The 19,708-nt window shown below is 36.3% G+C and overlaps 1 long non-coding RNA gene across 3 annotated transcripts in view; it reads right to left on the reverse strand.

The window, feature by feature from the left end:
• The window catches only part of LOC104005809 (uncharacterized), a 557,346-nt gene that overhangs the window by 137,000 nt on the left and 400,638 nt on the right, over window positions 1-19,708 (reverse strand). For 2 of the 3 annotated variants that reach the window (XR_010155847.1, XR_010155846.1), the window contains one exon: window positions 18,563-18,683. The exons of the other annotated variant lie outside the window; for it this stretch is intronic. This is a non-coding gene — a long non-coding RNA (uncharacterized LOC104005809). The remainder of the gene's footprint in view (window positions 1-18,562; window positions 18,684-19,708) is intronic. 3 annotated transcript variants of the gene reach the window in all.

The raw sequence follows: 19,708 nt of genomic DNA on the forward strand, positions 1-19,708 counted from the left end.
CATTCTTTTCTATGGTTGAATAGCATTCCACTGTGTATATACACCACATTTTCTTGATTCATTCATCCATTGATGGGCATTTAGGTTTACTACATATTTTGGATATTGCGAATAGTTTTGCAATTAACAAGGGATCTAACTTGGTACCTACAAGAATTGGTGCAGGCGCCTACAAGAAGTGTTGCAGATATCTCTTTCACATATTGATTTCTTTTCTTTGGGCTATATATAAGTACTGGAATTGCTGGATCATATGGTAGTTCTATTTGTAGTTTTTGAGGAAGCGCCACACAATTTTCCATAATGGCTATACTAATTTACATTCCCACCAACAGTGTATAAAGGTTCCCCTTTCTCCACACCCTTGCCAGCATTTGTTATTTACGGTCTTTTTGATAAAAGCCATTTTACTTGGGGTGGGATGATATCTCACCATGGTTTTTGCATTTCTCTCATGATTCATGATGTTGAGCATTATTTCGTATACTTGTTGCTTGATTCCTTTTTCAGCCTTCTTTTGAGAAACGTCTATTCAGATCTTTTGCCCATTTTAAGTGGATTATTTCCTTTTTTTGCTATTGAGTTGCTTGAGTTACTTATATATTCTGGTTATTAACCTCTTGACATGGATACTTTGCAAATAATTTTTCCTATTCTGTAGGTTGACTTTCCACTTTATTGACTGTTTCCTTTACAATGCAGAATCTTCTAAGCTTAATGTAATCCCATTTGTCTATTTTTGGTTTTGTTTCCTATTGTTTTGAGGCCTTACACAAAATTTTTTGCCTAGGCCAATGCCCTGGAGCATTTACCTATGTTTTCTTCTAGTAGTTCCATAGTTTCAGGTCTTAGATTTAATTTTTAATCCATTTTTATTTTATGTTTGACATATAGTGAGAGATAAGGGTTTAGTTTCATTCTTCTGCATATGGATATTTAGTTTTCCCAGAATCATTTATTGAAGAAACTGTTCTTTCCCCATTGTTGGCACCTTTGTTGAAAATGAGCACCTTTACACCTTTAGTAAAAATGAGTTGGCTGTAAATGTGTAGATTTATATCTGGTTTCTCTATTCTATTCCACTTGTCTTTATGTCTGGTTTTATGCCAGTACCATGCGGATTTGGTTACTATAGCTTCGTAGTGTATTTTGAAGTCACATAGTGTGATGACTTCAGCTTTGCTTTTTTTCCTCAGGTTTGCTTTACTATTCAAGGTCTTTTGTGATTCTCTATAATTTTTAGAATTGTTTTTTCTATTTCTGTAAAGAATGTCATTGGTGTTTTAATAGGGATTGTACTGAATTTACAAATTTCTTTGGGTAGTATTGTCATTTTAACAATATTAATTCTTTCAACCCATGATCATAAAATATCTTTCCATTTTTTGTGTCCTCTTCAATTTATGTTATTAGTGTTTGATTGCATATATCTTTAACATATTAGGTTACATTGATTCCTAGGTATTATACATATTTTTTAGCTATTGTTAATGGGATTGCTTTCTTGGTTCCTTTTTCAGATTGTTCACTGTTGGTACATATAAGTTCTACTGATTTTTATAGGTTGATATTGTATCCTACAGCTTTGCTGAATTTGTTTATTGGTTCTAACAGTTTTTTGGTACAGTCTTTAGGTTTTTCTAAGTATAAGATCATGTCTTTTGCAAAGAAGGTGAATTAGCCTGTTTTCATGCTGCTGATAAAGACATACTCAAGACTGGGCAATTAAAAAAAAAGAGTTTTAATGGACTTAAGAGTTCCATGTGGCTAGAGAGGCCTCACAATCATGATGGAAAGTGAAAGGCACTTCTTACATGGCGGTGGCAAGAGAATGAGAGCTAAGCAATATGGGTTTCCCCATATCAAGCCATTAGGTCTCATGAGACTTATTCACTACCACAGGAATGGTATGGGGGAAACTGCCCCCATGATTCAATTATCTCCCACTGGGTCCCTCCCACAACAGTGGGAATTATGGGAGTATAATTCAAGATGAGATTTGGGTGGGGACACAGCTAAACAATATCATTCTGTCCCTGACCCTTCCCCAAACTCATGTCCTCATATTTCAAAACCAATCATGCCTTCCCAACAGTCCCCCAAAGTCTTAACTCATTTCAGCATTAACTCAAAAGTCCATAGTCCAACATCTCATCTGAGACAAGGCAAGTCCCTTCTGCCCATAGGTCTGTAAAATCAAAAACAAGTTAGTTACTTCCTACATATAATGGAGGTACAGGCATTGGGTAAATACAACCATTACAAATGAGAGAAATTGGCAAAAACAAAGGGGCCAGAGGACCCATGCAATTCCAAAATTCAGCAGGGCTGTCAAATCTTAAAGCTCCAAAATGACCTCCTTTACTCCATGTCTCACATCCTAGTCATGCTGATGCAAGAGGTGGGTTCCCATTGCCTTCGGCAGCTCCACCCCTGTAGCTCTGCAGGGTACAGCCTCCCTCCTGACTGCTTTCATGGGCTGGTGTTGAGTGTCTGCAGCTTTTCCAGGCACATGGTGCAAGCTGTTAGTGAATCTACCATTCTGGGGTCTGGAGGATGGTGGCCCTCTTCTCACAGCTCCACTAGGTAGTACCTCAGTAGGGACTGTCAGTGGATGATCTGACCCCATATTTCCCTTCTGCACTGCCCTAGCAGAGGTTCTCCATGAGAGCTCCAGCCCTGCAGAAAACTTCTGCCTGGACATCCAGGCATTTCCATACATCCTCTGAAATCTAAGTGGTGGTTCCCAAACCTCAGTTTTTGACTTCTGTGCATCCTCAGGCTCAATACCACGTGGAAGCTGCCAAGGCTTGGGGCTTCCACCCTAGGAAGCCATGGCCAAAGCCACTAGAGTGGCTGGGATGCAGGGTACCAAGTCCCTAGACTGCACACAGCACAGGGACCCTAGGCCTTGCCCACAAACCATTTTTTCTTTCTAGGCCTCTGGGCCTGCAATCAGAGGGGCTGCCATGAAAACTTCTAACATACCCTGGAGACATTTTCCCCATTGTCTTGGGGATTAACATTCAACTCCTCATTATTTATAGAAATTTCTTCAGCTGGCTTAAATTTCTCTTCAGAAAATGGGATTTTCATTTATATCACATTGTCAGGCTGCAAATTTTCCAAACTTTATGCTCTGCTTCCCTTTTAAAATAGAATGCCTTTAACCCAAGTCACCTCCTGAATGCTTTGCTGCTTAGAAATTTCTTCTGTGGTTTTTGTCTTTGGCTCTGTTTATATGCTGGATTACATTTATTGATTTGCGTATATTGAACCAGCCTTGCATCCCAGGGATGAAGCCCACTTGATCATGGTGGATAAGCTTTTTGATGTGCTGCTTGATTCAGTTTGCCAATATTTTATTGAGGATTTTTGCATCAATGTTCATCAAGGATATTGGTCTAAAATTCTCTTTTTTGGTTGTGTCTCTGCCCGGCTTTGGTATCAGGATGATGCTGGCCTCATAAAATGAGTTAGGGAGGATTCCCTCTTTTTCTATTGATTGGAATAGTTTCAGAAGGAATGGTACCAGTTCCTCCTTGTACCTCTGGTAGAATTCGGCTGTGAATCCATCTGGTCCTGGACTCTTTTTGGTTGGTAAGCTATTGATTATTGCCACAATTTTAGAGCCTGTTATTGGTCTATTCAGAGAGTCAACTTCTTCCTGGTTTAGTCTTGGGAGGGTGTATGTGTCGAGGAATTTATCCATTTCTTCTAGATTTTCTGGTTTATTTGCATAGAGGTGTTTGTAGTATTCTCTGATGGTAGTTTGTATTTCTGTGGGATTGGTGGTGATATCCCCTTTATCATTTTTTATTGCATCTATTTGGTTCTTCTCTCTTTTCTTCTTTATTAGTCTTGCTAGCGGTCTATCAATTTTATTGATCCTTTCAAAAAACCAGCTCCTGGATTCATTAATTTTTTGAAGGGTTTTTTGTGTCTCTATTTCCTTCACTTCTGCTCTGATTTTAGTTATTTCTTGGCTTCTGCTAGCTTTTGAATGTGTTTGCTCTTGCTTTTCTAGTTCTTTTAATTGTGATGTTAGGGTGTCAATTTTGGATCTTTCCTGCTTTCTCTTGTGGGCATTTAGTGCTATAAATTTCCCTCTACACACTGCTTTGAATGTGTCCCAGAGATTCTGGTATGTTGTGTCTTTCTTCTTGTTGGTTTCAAAGAACATCTTTATTTCTGCCTTCATTTCGTTATGTACCCAGTAGTCATTCAGGAGCAGGTTGTTCAGTTTCCATGCAGTTGAGCGGTTTTGAGTGAGTTTCTTAATCCTGAGTTCTAGTTTGATTGCACTGTGGTCTGAGACACAGTTTGTTATAATTTCTGATCTTTTACATTTGCTGAGGAAAGATTTACTTCCAACTATGTGGTCAATTTTGGAATAGGTGTGGTGTGGTGCTGAAAAAAACATATATTCTGTTGATTTGGGGTGGAGAGTTCTATAGATGTCTATTAGGTCTGCTTGGTGCAGAGCTGAGTTCAATTCCTGGGTATCCTTGTTAACTTTCTGTCTCGTTGATCTGTCTAATGTTGACAGTGTGGTGTTAAAGTCTCCCATTATTATTGTGTGGGAGTCTAAGTCTCTTTGTAGGTCACTCAGGACTTGCTTTATGAATCTGAGTGCTCCTGTATTGGGTGCATATATATTTAGGATAGTTATCTCTTCTTGTTGAATTGATCCCTTTACCATTATGATTACCTCAATAGATGCAGAAAAGGCCTTTGACAAAATTCAACAACCCTTCATGCTAAAAACTCTCAATAGATTAGGTATTGATGGGACATATCTCAAAATAATAAGAGCTATCTATGACAAACCCACAGCCAATATCATACTGAAGGGGCAAAAACTGGAAGCATTCCCTTTGAAAAATGGCACAAGACAGGGATGCCCTCTCTCACCACTCCTATTCAACATAGTGTTGGAAGTTCTGGCCATGGCAATCAGGCAGGAGAAGGAAATAAAGGGTATTCAGTTGGGAAAAGAGGAAGTCAAATTGTCCCTGTTTGCAGATGACATGATTGTATATCTAGAAAACCCCATTGTCTCAGCCCAAAATCTCCTTAAGCTGATAAGCAACTTCAGCAAAGTCTCAGGATACAAAATCAATGTACAAAAATCACAAGCATTCTTGTACACCAGTAACAGACAAACAGAGAGCCAAATCATGAGTGAACTCCCATTCACAATTGCTTCAAAGAGAATAAAATACCTAGGAATCCAACTTACAAGGGATGTGAAGGACCTCTTCAAGGAGAACTACAAACCACTGCTCAAGGAAATAAAAGAGGATACAAACAAATGGAAGAACATTCCATGCTCATGGGTAGGAAGAATCAATATTGTGAAAATGGCCATACTGCCCAAGGTAATTTATAGACTCAATGCCATCCCCATCAAGCTACCAATGACTTTCTTCACAGAATTGGAAAAAACTACTTTAAAGTTCATATGGAACCAAAAAAGAGCCCACATCGCCAAGTCAATCCTAAGCCAAAAGAACAAAGCTGGAGGCATCAAGCTACCTGACTTCAAACTATACTACAAGGCTATAGTAACCAAAACAGCATGGTACTGGTACCAAAACAGAGATATAGATCAATGGAACAGAACAGAGCCCTCAGAAATAACGCTGCGTATCTACAACTATCTGATCTTTGACACACCTGAGAAAAACAAGCAATGGGGAAAGGATTCCCTATTTAATAAATGGTGCTGGGAAAACTGGCTCGCCATATGTAGAAAGCTGAAACTGGATCCCTTCCTTACACCTTATACAAAAATTAATTCAAGATGGATTAAAGACTTAAATATTAGACCTAAAACCATAAAAACCCTAGAAGAAAACCTAGGCATTACCATTCAGGACATAGGCATGGGCAAGGACTTCATGTCTAAAACACCAAAAGCAATGGCAACAAAAGCCAAAATTGACAAATGGGATCTAATTAAACTAAAGAGCTTCTGTACAGCAAGAGAAACTACCATCAGAGTGAACAGGCAACCTACAAAATGGGAAAAAATTTTTGCAATCTACTCATCTGATGAAGGGCTAATATCCAGAATCTACAATGAACTCAAACAAATTTACAAGAAAAAAACAAACAACCCCATCAAAAAGTGGGCGAAGGACATGAACAGATACTTCTCAAAAGAAGACATGTATGCAGCCAACAGACACATGAAAAATACTCATCATCACTGGCCATCAGAGAAATGCAAATCAAAACCACAATGAGATACCATCTCACACCAATTAGAATGGCAATCATTAAAAAGTCAGGAAACAACAGGTGCTGGAGAGGATGTGGAGAAATAGGAACACTTTTACATTGTTGGTGGGACTGTAAACTAGTTCAACCATTGTGGAAGTCAGTGTGGTGATTCCTCAGGGATCTAGAACTAGAAATACCATTTGACCCAACCATCCCATTACTGGGTATATACCCAAAGAACTATAAATCATGCTGCTATAAAGACATATGCACACATATGTTTATTGTGGCACTATTCACAATAGCAAAGACTTGGAACCAACCCAAATGTCCAACAATGATAGACTGGATTAAGAAAATGTGGCACATATACACCATGGAATACTATGCAGCCATAAAAAATGATGAGTTCATGTCCTTTGTAGGGACATGGATGAAATTGGAAATCATCATTCTCAGTAAACTATCGCAAGAACAATAAACCAAGCACCGCATGTTCTCACTCATAGATGGGAATTGAACAATGAGAACACATGGACACAAGAAGGGGAACATCACACTCTGGGGACTGTTGTGGGGTGGGGGGAGGGGGGAGGGATAGCTTTAGGAGATATACCTAATGCTAAATGATGAGTTAATGGGTGCAGCACACCAGCACGGCACATGTGTACATATGTAACTAACCTGCACGTTGTGCACATGTACCCTAAAACTTAAAGTATAATAATAATAAAATTTAAAAAAAAAGAAATTTCTTCTGACAGATACCCTAAATCATCTCTCTGAAGTTCAAAGTTCCACAAATCTCTAGGGCAGGGGCAAAATGCCACCTATCTCTTTGCAAAAACATAACAAGAGTCACGTTTTCTTCAGTTCCCAACAAGTTCCTTGTCTCCATCTGAGAGCACCTCAGCCTGGATTTCATTGTCCATATCATTATCAGGATTTTGGTCAAAGCCATTCAACAAGTCTCTAGGAAGTTCCAAACACTCCCACATTTTCCTGAGCCCTCAAAACTGTTCCAACCTCTGCCTGTTACCCAGTTCCAAACTAGGTTCCACATTTTCAGGTATCTTTTAAGCAGCACTCCACTCTCCTGATACCAATTTACTGAATCAGTCTATTTTCACAGATTTACAAAAATAAATAAATAAGAGGTTTAATGGACTTACAGTTCCACATAGCTAGGGAGGCCTCACAATCATTGTGGAAGGTGAAAGGCACTTCTTACATGGTGGCAGCAAGAGAGAGAATGAGAGCCAAGTGAAACAGGTTTCCTCTTATCAAACCATCAGATATCGTGAGACTTATTCACTACCACAAGAACAGTATAGGGGAAACTGCCACCATGATTCAATTATCTCTCACCAGTCCCTCCCGCAACATGTGGGAATTATGGGAGTACAATTCAAGATGAGATTTGGGTGGGGACACAGAGCCAAACCATATCACAAGGGTAATTTGACTTCTTCTGTTTCAATTTGTACGCTATGTGTTTCTTCCTCTTGCCAAATTTCTCTGTCTAGGACTTCCAGTATTATAGTGAACAAAAGTGATGAAAGTGAGCATCCTTATTTTTTTCTGTATCTTGAGGGAAAAGGCTTTCAATTTTTCCCCATTTAGTATAATGTTAGTTGTGGGTTTTCTGTCCGGATGATGTCTTCACTACTGAGAGTGTGATGTTGAAGTCCCCTACTATTCTTGAATAGTAGTGTATTTCTTCCTTTAGATTTACAAATGTTTCCATTATATACTTGGGAACCCTGGTATTCAATACATAAATATTTATACTTGTTATAGCTTCTTGCTGAATTGACCCCTTTATTATAATACAGTGACATTCTTTACTCTCTTTAGTCTTTGATTTGTAGTTTATATTGTCTGATAAAAACATAGCTACTCCTACCCATTTATTGTTTCCATTTGCATGAAATATATTTTTTTACCCCTTCACTTTTAGTCTGTGTGTGTCTTTATACTTGGGTTTCCTATAAGCAGCGTATAGTTGGGTCTTGTTTCTTTATCCATTCATCAACTCTATGCCTTTTAATTGGAGAATCAAATCTATTTACATTCAGTGTTATTTTTAATAAGTAAGGGCTTAGTGTGCCCATTTTGTTGTTCATTTTATAATTCCTCTCTTTCTTTCTTCCTGGTTTTCTTTATAGTTAAGTAATTTTCTCTGCTAGTATGTTTTTATTCATTGTTTTTATTTTTAGTTAATTATTTATTTTTTTTTAAATTTTTTTTTATTATACTTTAAGTTTTAGGGTACATGTGTGGTTACTATGAAGCTTACAAAAATCTTACAGATATAACAAGTTATTTTAAAGAGATGACAACTTATCTTAGATCAGAAAGCAATTAATAGAAACATAAAAAAATAGAAAAGTAATCTACACCTTTTAACCCCATCCTCCCACATTTGGCTTTAGGTTGTCTCAATTTACATATTTTATACTACCCGTCTCTTGATGGATTGCTGTAGTTACTATAATTTTTGATAGATTTACCTTTAGGTTTCATACTAGAGTTATGAGTAGATTGCACACAATAATTACAGTCAGAGTATATATGATTGTTTGTGTACTTAATTTTATAAATGGGTTTTATACATACAAATGTTTTCTTTTTGCACATTAGTGTTTTTTTACTTCCATATTGAAAAACTCCTTATAGTATTTCTTGTAAGATGGGTGAAGCAGTGGTGAATTCTCTCAGCTTTGTTGGGGAGAAACTTTATCTCTCCTTTATATTGGAAGAATAGGTTACTGGATACAATATTTTTTGGATAGTAGTTTTTTGTTTCTTCTTCATCTTCTTTCAGTACTTTGAAAATGTCATCCTATTCCCTCCTGAACTGCACAGTTTTCATGTAAAAGTCTGTTGCCAAATGAATTGGAATTCTTTTATATGTTATTTGCTTCTTTTCTCTTGCTGCTTTTAGAATACTGTCTTTGTTCTTTGAGAATTTGATTATTATATGTCTTAGGGTAGTCTTATTTGGGTTGTTCAAATCTGTTTGGTGTTCTCCGACCTTCCTGTACCGGGATATTTAACTCTTTGAAAGTTTTATGTTATTATTTCTTCAAATAAAATTTCTAACTTTTGCTCTTTCTCTACTCTCTTTTGAATGCCAATAATTCTTAGATTTTTGTTTTACAAGGTAATTTTCTATATCTTGTAGATGATCTTTGTTTCTTTTCATTCTTTTTCTTTTTTCACCTCTGTGTATTTTCAAATGGCTTGTTTTTGAGCTCACTAATTCTTTCTTCCATTTGTTGGAAGACGCTGTTGAGAGTGTCTAAGGAAGTTTTCAGTTCAGCAAATGTATTTCTCAATTTCAAGCTATTTGATTCTTTAAAATTTAAATCTCTTTGTTAAATTTCTCTGAAACTTTTCTGAATTGATTTTTTGTGTTATCTTGGAGTTTTCTTAAAACTGCTATTTTGAATTTTTGGTCAAAGAATTCACACACTTCAGTCTTATTAGGGTCAGTCATTGGTTTCTTGCTTTGTCCATTTGAGTAGGTCATGGTTTTCCATTTGCTGTTATTTCTCATGGAAGTATGTCCAAGAAGGATTGAAGGATTAGTTATTTATTTCAGTATCTTCTATCTGGCTTGTTTTGTTCTTCACTGACTATGTTAGCTCAGACATTCTTTGTAATTTACCTGTTGGTTTTATTTTTTCTTTTTACCTGCTAGATTGGTGCCTCCTTTCTGGCACTAGATGGTGCCTTAACCCAGGTTTGCCTCAGTTCTCATAAACAATCAGAGCTGCTTAGCCAGAATGGAGGAGATCACAAAGGGGATATCCCAATAGTGTGGGAAAGCTGGCTAGGAGTTTATAATTAGGGGGTCTGTGGAACAAATATCTTACAGTATTCTTGGATAGTAGCTTTTTGTTGAACAGCCACTCTGAGTTGTTATCTCCTTTTGCCAAGTTACAGAGCAAAGTTTCCAGGGCTAGAGAAGATGGTAGTGTCCTCCTCCCCCAACATCACCATTTGTCTCTGGTTGTTTGGTTGTTCTCAGAAATCTTTCTTGCTTTAGCCACTCCCAAATTCGAGGCAGGGACAGGTCTCTAGCCAGAGAACCAAAGATGATAGGGAGCTGGTTGTCAACCCTGATCTCACATTTTCTAGTATAGAAACTAAGTTAGGGGGAAATTTTCCACATACTTGGTGCCAGGCAGATTCAGGGGAGGAGTACCACACATACAGAAATTTGATTTCTCTGTAATCTCAGCGCAGTATATTTGTTTTTGGTTTTCTGTTGGGAAGTGATGCCAGCTTGCTTCTATGCTGCCATTTGGGACCTGGATGTCCAGCTTTTGTATTTTTTAAAGTATAATTGAATATTTTTCTTTACTTAAGAAAAAACATGAAAAATCATACGCCTATTAGATTATTTATTTCAAATATTTATTCCATGAATATATAATAGGAAAATCAAAATGTTAAAAATCATCCAAAGTATTTTTTAAACCTTTTCTAGTATACAAATGTAATTTTAAAAGACTTCCAATTGTACAGATCCCTTAGAGTTATGGCTTTGTTCCTTGGAATGCTATGAATTTGGGTATTTTTGTGTCTTTATTGTGACTATTATAAATACAGATTAGGAAATACTACTTTTACTTAATGTAATAAAACTATGCTTGGTTGCTTATTATTATATTCATAGAGTACCTCATTTTATTCTCTGAGTTGTACCTTTATTATCTTGCTTATTAATTGCTGTGAATGTTCCTGTGCTTATTGTTTAAGTTTATGCCTTTGAGTTCAATTTCTACTGAGTCTGCATTCATTGTTATTGTGCACAGAGAAAAAAATTAAAAACAAGTCATAAAAAGAAATGCTAATGTGAAATCAGGCTTAAATGTGTATGCAACTCATTTAATTTCAGCTTTATATAGTTAGAATCAGTTGAATCATTGAACTCTGTTTTTATTTTTCAAGTTTCCAGTTACTACCTAAATTTTTGAGATATTGTGGCAGAAAATGGTGTAAATGGAAGTAGAGTGGTGAAAGGACTGACACTTCTAAAATGTAGGGGAGACAGCCCTACTTCTACCTCTGTTACCATCATGACAGAGTAGAGGCTGAAAGAGTAGGTATGGAGTATGAAAGAGTAGTTATGTTGTGGAGTAGTTAGAGGTAAGAGATGAATTCTAAACCTCCAAATTGCTTGTGGCTGAAATCCCAAGGCGGTATCACCATCCAGTAATAACCAACAACAGGAAGATGGGACATAACCAGCAACTTAGAATTAGGGCTACTTCTCCATCTGACTTCAGTCTGCCAAGGTAGGCATTAAGGGAGGATGGGGTTTCTCTGTTGGAAAACAACAAATATTTTCATATTTCTGTATAGTCAGGACTTTCTGATGAAACATTACTGACTGGCAACCTGAGTTAAAGGATGAGTGAACAGAAAATAAGCTTTGGACATTAAAGATATTGAAATACCCAGGAGAGATTTCTAATGATTTGTCTCTCTTAGACCCATTTGTTCACATTGAAAAGGGTTTTAACAACTTGGCGACCTTCCCCTTCCCTTTCCAGAGAGGATTTGATTACATTGGAGAGCAAAAGTTTCTGTCTCTTCTCAGTGGGAGAAGAGAGGCATCTCTGCAGCAGATTCTGCACAAACTCCAAGAATCATAATTTTCAGGTCTTCTCTTAAAGAGCCCCTCCCTCTTTACATATAGGGTGATATAGGCCCTCTATTGCCCCGAAGGGGAAATAGAGCACTGGAAACCAGCACTAAGATTGCTATTGAGAACTGCAGAATTCTCACCACATAATGACTCCATCCAAACCTCTGCACTAAGAGATGATCAAATTCTAGCATGGCTTCTAGTAGCACAGAGGTGTGTTCCCAGGATAACCACAGCTCGTTATAATGCCTAGCTGAGAAAGCTAAATACCGCCAGGAGAATTTACTCTTTGTTCTAGTCAACTGCTGACAATAGGCCCTAGACATTCCTTTTTAAAAAATGTTTACAATTGTGAATATGTATTACTTACAATTCAGAAGATTCTCAGAGCCATTCCTTTAAAATGGGCATGGGCAACATGAGAAAAGAGTACAGTAATCTATATGGAGAGTTATTGTATAACCTATGAATTATGCACAATTCATAAATTTTTCAGTGAATCAATTTTTCAGTTATCACCAGGAAAGATAGGGCCTCTGTCTTTCTGTCTCTGTGGGAAGACAGAATTCTAACTTTCATTAGAATGTTAGCAAACACAGCTTGCCTAATCATATTTATACTGATCAACCCTTTGTAAATTTTTTACCTCTTTGACTCTACCTAGCTCTCCCCTTCCTAATTCTCCCTTAAAAAACCCCCAATAATCTTTTCACAAATCCAAATGGAGCTCAGCTCTTTCATCTACTGTGAGTAGTTACTGAATCAGTGTTTATTGCTTTAACAAGTACTTGGCTGTGTTTATCTTTTACATGATATAAGTAAATAATCAGTCTGGGTCTTATCCAGAAAACTTTTGCTTACAGTATGAATAAAATACATAGATATAAAAAGATATTAATCTTCTTCTACCCAAAGGAAGTCATCTTCTTTTACAGCTCTCTTCTAATAGATATAGAAAATACTGTTTCCAATAATTGAAGAATAAATGCTTATTTTTAATTAACTATGAAAAGTGAACATGTACTAGGCCATAAAACAATTACCAAACATCATAAAGAATTACAGAAAATTACAGACCATATTCTCCAACCTCACTGGAATTCAGTAAGAATCTATGACAAGAAAAGCAAATACAGATATTTCAATATTTTCAAAGAAATACTTCCACATAACCCATGCATCAAAGAAGAAATTATATTTTTTAAAGTGGTAAATAGTGTCAGAATATATGAAATACAGTTAAAAAGTTACATTTAGACTGAAATATATAACCTTAAAGGCTGATATTAGAAAAGAAGAGAGACTAACATTAATGAGCTAAGGTTCCAACTTTCAAAGTCGAGAAAGAGAACAAAATAGTAACAAAGAAAATATAGAAGAGAGAAACATCAGAGCAGAAAACCACAACTTAAAAAAGAGCAACAAACTGAAAAGTTGGAAGTTGGAAAATAAAACAATTTATAATTGTTATCAGCTGGAAATACTGATTAAGGAAGAGGAGACACAGTTGCTGATACCACTGTGGAATACAAAGGAATACAAAGAGAAATACATTTATAGATGTAGAAGATCCAAACTGAGTGCTTTTTACAAAGATCATTAAATTACTGAGTCATTTATCAGTAATTTAAAATCTTCCTAGAAAGAAAAATCTGTGAACTAGACAGTTTTACCAGTAATTTCTATCAAATATTCAAAGAGCAAATAATAATAATATTATATAAAGCCTTCTAAGGAGTAGAAAGACACTAACCTCCTACATTCTTTTACAAGGTGAGCATATTCTTGATACAAGAATGACACATGGGCAATATGAGAAAAGAGTACAGTAATCTATATTGTGGGTTATTGTATAACCTCTGAATTACACACAACAAATAAATTTTTCAGTGACTCAAAACTATCATATTAATATTCTAGATTAAGAACTTCTCATATATTTGTGTTTTATATATTTGTGATATTTAAAAAATTTGTTTTATCAGAGTAGCAGGTCAACATTATAAGTCTAATGCAATTATATTATTGAGTAATCAGTTTAGATATTTTAATTTGGTTTAAATACTCAGCATTTTTTATTGTTAAGTTTTACATTAAGATTACTTAAAAATAAATACATTATATAAAATTTATATATGTACTTAGAATGCTGCTATGAATTTGATTAAGTTTATAGGAGGAGTCACACATTAATCAAAAGCTTTAGATTAACATTACTAGATACATAAAAAGAGTCATATGTGTAAGATATAGCTACAAAATTAGGGATTAACTGAGTTTTTAAATAAATTGAAAATCAATACAAAGGTATGAGTAATCTTATTCAAGCACAAAAGCTATTTTCAAGGGCTCCAAAAGTTTACCTTAACTATAGATAGGAACAGGGATGATATTCATCCAGTATGCCTTTTGATGGCCATGCTGGTTCCTCATATGCAAAATTAACCCTTATTGTTCTGATATCAATGGACAGGTTGATGTGTATGCCCTGATGCTTATTAACTGTTTTGAGCATCAATGAAATAGGAAGAGTTCATATTATTGAGAAACCAATTTTTCATTAATAAATCTATAGAGACTATTTCAGTAAAAATTCTGACATTGTTTCATGATAATCTGACAAGCTAATTTAAAAACTTATATGGAAGAATGAAGGTCATAAATATTCAAAATATTCCTATAAAAGAAGGAGGTAAAGAATTTGTATTACCAGATAGTTAAACCTATTAACTGTACAACTTCAGACAATATGATATTGGCACAAGGACTCTTCTATTCCATTGGTCTCTTTTTCAAAAAAGAGAAATAGTTTCATAGTTTCATGCATATAAAACACTTAAGATATGAGAGAAGATCAGTAGGAAAATACAAGACCTTTCAATAAATTACATTATACCACCTACCTATTAAAGTAGAAAAATTTTAAAAATAAATTTCTATCTTATAAACATATGCAAAAACATAATTCCAGGTGGATTAAAGAACTAATGTAAAAGGCAAAGCTTTATAACTTAAAGAGTATACTTTAATGACCTCTACATAGGAGAGGAGTACTTACAAAAAACACTAACCAATAACCATAAAATAAAATATTGCTAAATTTGATGTCATTAAATGAATGCTTGTCAATCAAAAAACCTGATGGAAAAAGTGAAAATATGACTTAAAAACTGAGAATATATTTTAAACACACATAATTGTGTTTAAAAGATTAGTATACCTATTATATAAAGAAATCATACAAATCAAAAAGAGAAAATAAACAGAAAAATGAGCTTAAGTCATGAATGACTGGAGGAAGCAAAACAACATGGCCAAATAGAGGCCTCCACTGAGGAACTTCTAGAAGTCTCCTGCAGGAACACCAAATTTGACAACTATCTACACAAAAAACACTTTCTTTTTTTTTTTGAGATGGACTCTCGCTCTGTCACCCAGGCTGGAGTGCAGTGACGTGATCTCAGCTCACTGCAACCTCCGCCTCCCAGGTTCAAGCTATTCTCCTGCCCCAGCCTCCCAAGTAGCTGGGACTACAAGGCACATGCCACTGCACCCAGCTAATTTTTATATTTTTAGTAGATACGAGGTTTCACCATCTTGGCCAAGCTTGTCTCCATCTCCTGACCTCATGATCTACCCATCTCAGCCTCCAAAAGTGCTGGGATTACAGGTGTGAGCCACCACGCCTGGCCGAAAAAGTCCTTTCATAAGAGCCAAGTATCAGGTAAGTAATCATGATACCTGGTTTTAACTTCATATTACTTAAAGACGTACTGAAGAGGGTAGAAAAGACAGTCTTGAATTGCTGATGCCAATCCTCCCCAACTCCCTGGCAGTGGCCAAGTGGCACAGAGAGAGAATATGTGCACTTAGGGGAGGCAGAGCACAGTGTTTGTGGGACCTTGTATTGGAACTCGATGCTGGCAACATTAGACAGAACTCAGCTGATGCCCATGGAGGTACCATTTAGACTAGCCCTAGCCAGAGGGGAATTGCCCATCTCAGCAGTCAAACTTGAGTTTCAGCAAGCCTCACAACTGAGGATTAAAATGCTCTGGGGTTCTAAATAAACTTGAGAGGCAGTCCAGGACACAATGACTGCAACTCCTAGGAAAGGCCAGTATTTTGCTGGGCTCAGAGCCAGTGGACTTGGTGGGCAGGTGACATAGTGAGACACCAACTGGGGCAGCTAAGGGAGTACTTGCCTCATCCCTCTGCAGCTCTAGGCAGTACAGTTTGCAGCTCCAAAAGAGACCCTTTATTTCTGTTTGAGGAGAGGAGAAGAGACAGTAAAGGGGACTTTGTCTTGCCACTTGGATATCAGCTCAACCACAGTAGGACAGGGCACTAGACAGAGTTGTCAGGGCCAGTTCCAGGCCTTATCTCCCACACAGAATTTCTAGTCACATCCTGAGCCAAATGGGAACCTTGTGCCCTGAAGAGAAGGAAGGAAGGACTCAGTACTGGCAAGATTCATTACCTCCTGACTAAAGAGCTCTTTGCCCTGAATTATCAGCAGTGGTAGCTAGGTAGTATTCACCTTGGGTGAGACTTAGAGCTGTACTGACTTCAGGTGTGACCCAGAATAATCAGAGCTATGGTGTCTATCAGGAGAGAATCATTCTGTTTGAGAAGAGGGGAGGGAAGAAGAATCGGGACCTTGTCTTGCAGCTTAGGTATCAGCTTGGTCACCAAGTAGGCTCTTGGAGTCTGTGATTCCAGACTTTGGCTTTTAGATGGCATTTCTGGACCTACCCTAGGCTAGAGGGGAGCCCAGTGTCCTGAAGGGTGAGTCCCATGCCTTTCAGCATTCACCATAACATGACAGAAGAGCTCTTGGGCCTTAAATGTACATTGGTTTTATGCTGGCAGTGGGTTGATTAACAGACTAAGAAAGAAATTGAAAATTTTCTTGAAACAAATGATAATGAAAACACAACATATCAAAACCTATGGGATACAGTGAAAGCGGTACTAAGAGGGAAGTCTATAGCTATAAGTGTCTACTTACTTATATAAAAAGGAGAAAAACTTCAAATACACAACCTAATGATACATCTTACAGAACTAGAAATGCAAGAGCAAACCAAAACCAAACTTAGTAGAAGAAAATAAATAATAAAGATCAGAGCAGAAATACATAAAATTGAAATGAAGAAAAAATATAAAACATTAATGAAATAAAAGTTGGCTTTTTGAAGAGATAAACAAAACTGAATAACATTTAGCTAGACTAAGAAATAGGGTGAAGACCCAAATAAACAAAATCAGACATGAAAAAGGAGACATTACAACTGATACCACATAAATTCAAAAGATCATTAGAAGCTACTATGAGCAACTATAAGCTAATAAATTAGAAAACCTGAAGAAATGGATAAATTTCTTGACACATACAATCTACAAAGACAGAACCAAGAAGAAATCCAAAACCTGAGCAGACCATTAACAAGCAACAAAATCAAAGCCACGATAAAAAGTCTGTCAGCAAGGAAAAGCCCAAGACTTGTTGGCTGCATTGCTAAATTTTACCAAACATTTAAAGAACTAATACCAATTTTACTCAAACTTCCAAACAATAGAAGAGGAAGGAATACTTACTTCCAAACTAATTCTACAAGGTGAAGAATTACCAAAACCAGACAAAGACAAATCAAAACATAAAAAGAAAGAAAAATGAAAAGAAAACCACAGGACAATATCCCTAATAAACATTTATGCAATAATCCTGTACAAAACACTAGCAAATTAAATTCAACAACACATCATAAAGATCATTCATCATGACCAAGTGGCATTTATCCCAGGGATGCAAATATGGTTCAATGTATGCAAGTCAATCAATGTGATATATTATATCAACAGAATGAAGAACAAAAACCATATGATCATTTCAACTGATGCTGTAGAAGCATTTGATAAAAATTCAACATTTCTTCATGATAAAAACCCTTAAAAACTGGGTATAGAAAAAAACATACCTCAACATAATAAAAGCCATACATGACAGACTCATAGCTAATAACATATTGAATGGGGAAAAACTGAAAGCCTTTCTTTTAAAACCTGGAACATAACAAGAATGCCTACTTTTACCACACTGTTATTCAACATAGTACTGGAAGTCCTACCTAGAACAATCAGACAAGAGAAAGAAATAAAGGGCATCCAAATTGGAAAGGAAGAAGTCAAATTACCTTTGTTTGTAGATGAGGTGATCTTATATTTGGAAAAAACTAGATTCCACCAAAGAACCATTAGAGCCAATAAACAAATTTAGTAAAGTTGTAGGATACAAAATTGGCATACAAAAATTATCAGGATTTTTATATGCCAATAGGAAACAATCTGAAAAAGAAATCAAGAAAATAATTCTATACATAGTAGCTATGAATAAAATTAAATATCTAGGAATTAACCAAAAAAGTGAAAGAGCTTTACAATGAAAACTATAAAATATTGTTGACAGAAATTGAAGAGGGCACAAAAAAAAAAAAAAAAAAAACCGAAAAGATATGGCCAGGCATGGTGGCTCACGCCTGAAATCCCAGCACTTTGGGAGGCCAAGACAGGCAGACCATGAGGTCAAGAGACCGAAACCAACCTGGCCAACGTGGTGAAACCGTGTCTCTACTAAAAATACAAAAATTCGCTGGGCATGATTGCGCATACCTGTAGTCCCAGCTGCTTGGGAGGCTGAGGCAGCAGAATCGCTTGAACCCTGGAAGCAGAGGTTGCAGTGAGCCGAGATCACGCCACTGCACTCCAGTCTGGTGACAGAGCGAGATTCCATCTAAGAAAAAAAAAAAAAAAAAAAAGGAAAGATAATCCATGCTTGTGGATTGGAAGAATCAATATTGTTAAAATGTCCATACTACACAGAGTGATCTACAGTTTCAATGCAATCCTTATCAAAATACCAAAGATATTCTTCACAGAAAAAGAAAAAAAAAATCCTAAAATTTATATGGAGCTACAAAAGAACCAGATTAGCCAAAGCTATCCTGAGGAAAAAAAAAAACAACAAAACTGGAGGAATCACATTACCTGACTTCAAACTATACTACAGAGCTATAGTAACCAACACAGCATGGTACTGGCATAAAAACAGACACATAGAGCAAGAAACAGAAGAGTGAACCCAAAGAAAAATCCACACACCTACAGTGAAACCATTTTCAACAAAGCTCCCAAAAACATACACTGGGGAAAGGAAAGTCTCTTCAATATACTGTGCTGGGTACACTGGATATCCATATGCAGGAGAATGAAACTAGAGTATCCTTCACTACATACAAAAAGCAAATAAAAATGTATTAAATACTTAAATTTAAGAGTTCCTATTATTAAACTACTAGTAGAAAACATTGGGAAAACTCCCCAGGACATTGGACGGGGCAAAAATTTCTTGATCAATACCCAACAGGCACAGGCAACCAAAGCAAAACTGGACAAACAGGATCACATCAAGTTAAAAATCATCTGCACAACAAAGGAAACAAAGTGAAGAGACAACCCACAGAATGGGAAAAAGTATTTACAAACTACTCATCTCACAAGGAATTAATAATAAGACTATATAAGGAGCTCAAACAACTCTATACAAAAATATCTAATAATGTGATTTAAAAATGGGCAAAAGATCTGAATAGACATTTCTCAGAAGACATAAAAATGGCAAACAGGTATATAAAAATGCTCAGTATCACTGATCATCAGAGAAATGCAAATCAACTACAACTAAATATCATCTCACTCAGTTAAAATGGTTTTCATGTAGAAGACGGGCAATAACAAATGCTGGTGAAGATATGGAGA

This window comes from Pan troglodytes, chromosome 2 (assembly GCF_028858775.2).
Source record: "Pan troglodytes isolate AG18354 chromosome 2, NHGRI_mPanTro3-v2.0_pri, whole genome shotgun sequence".
NCBI classification, from domain to species: domain Eukaryota; kingdom Metazoa; phylum Chordata; class Mammalia; order Primates; family Hominidae; genus Pan; species Pan troglodytes.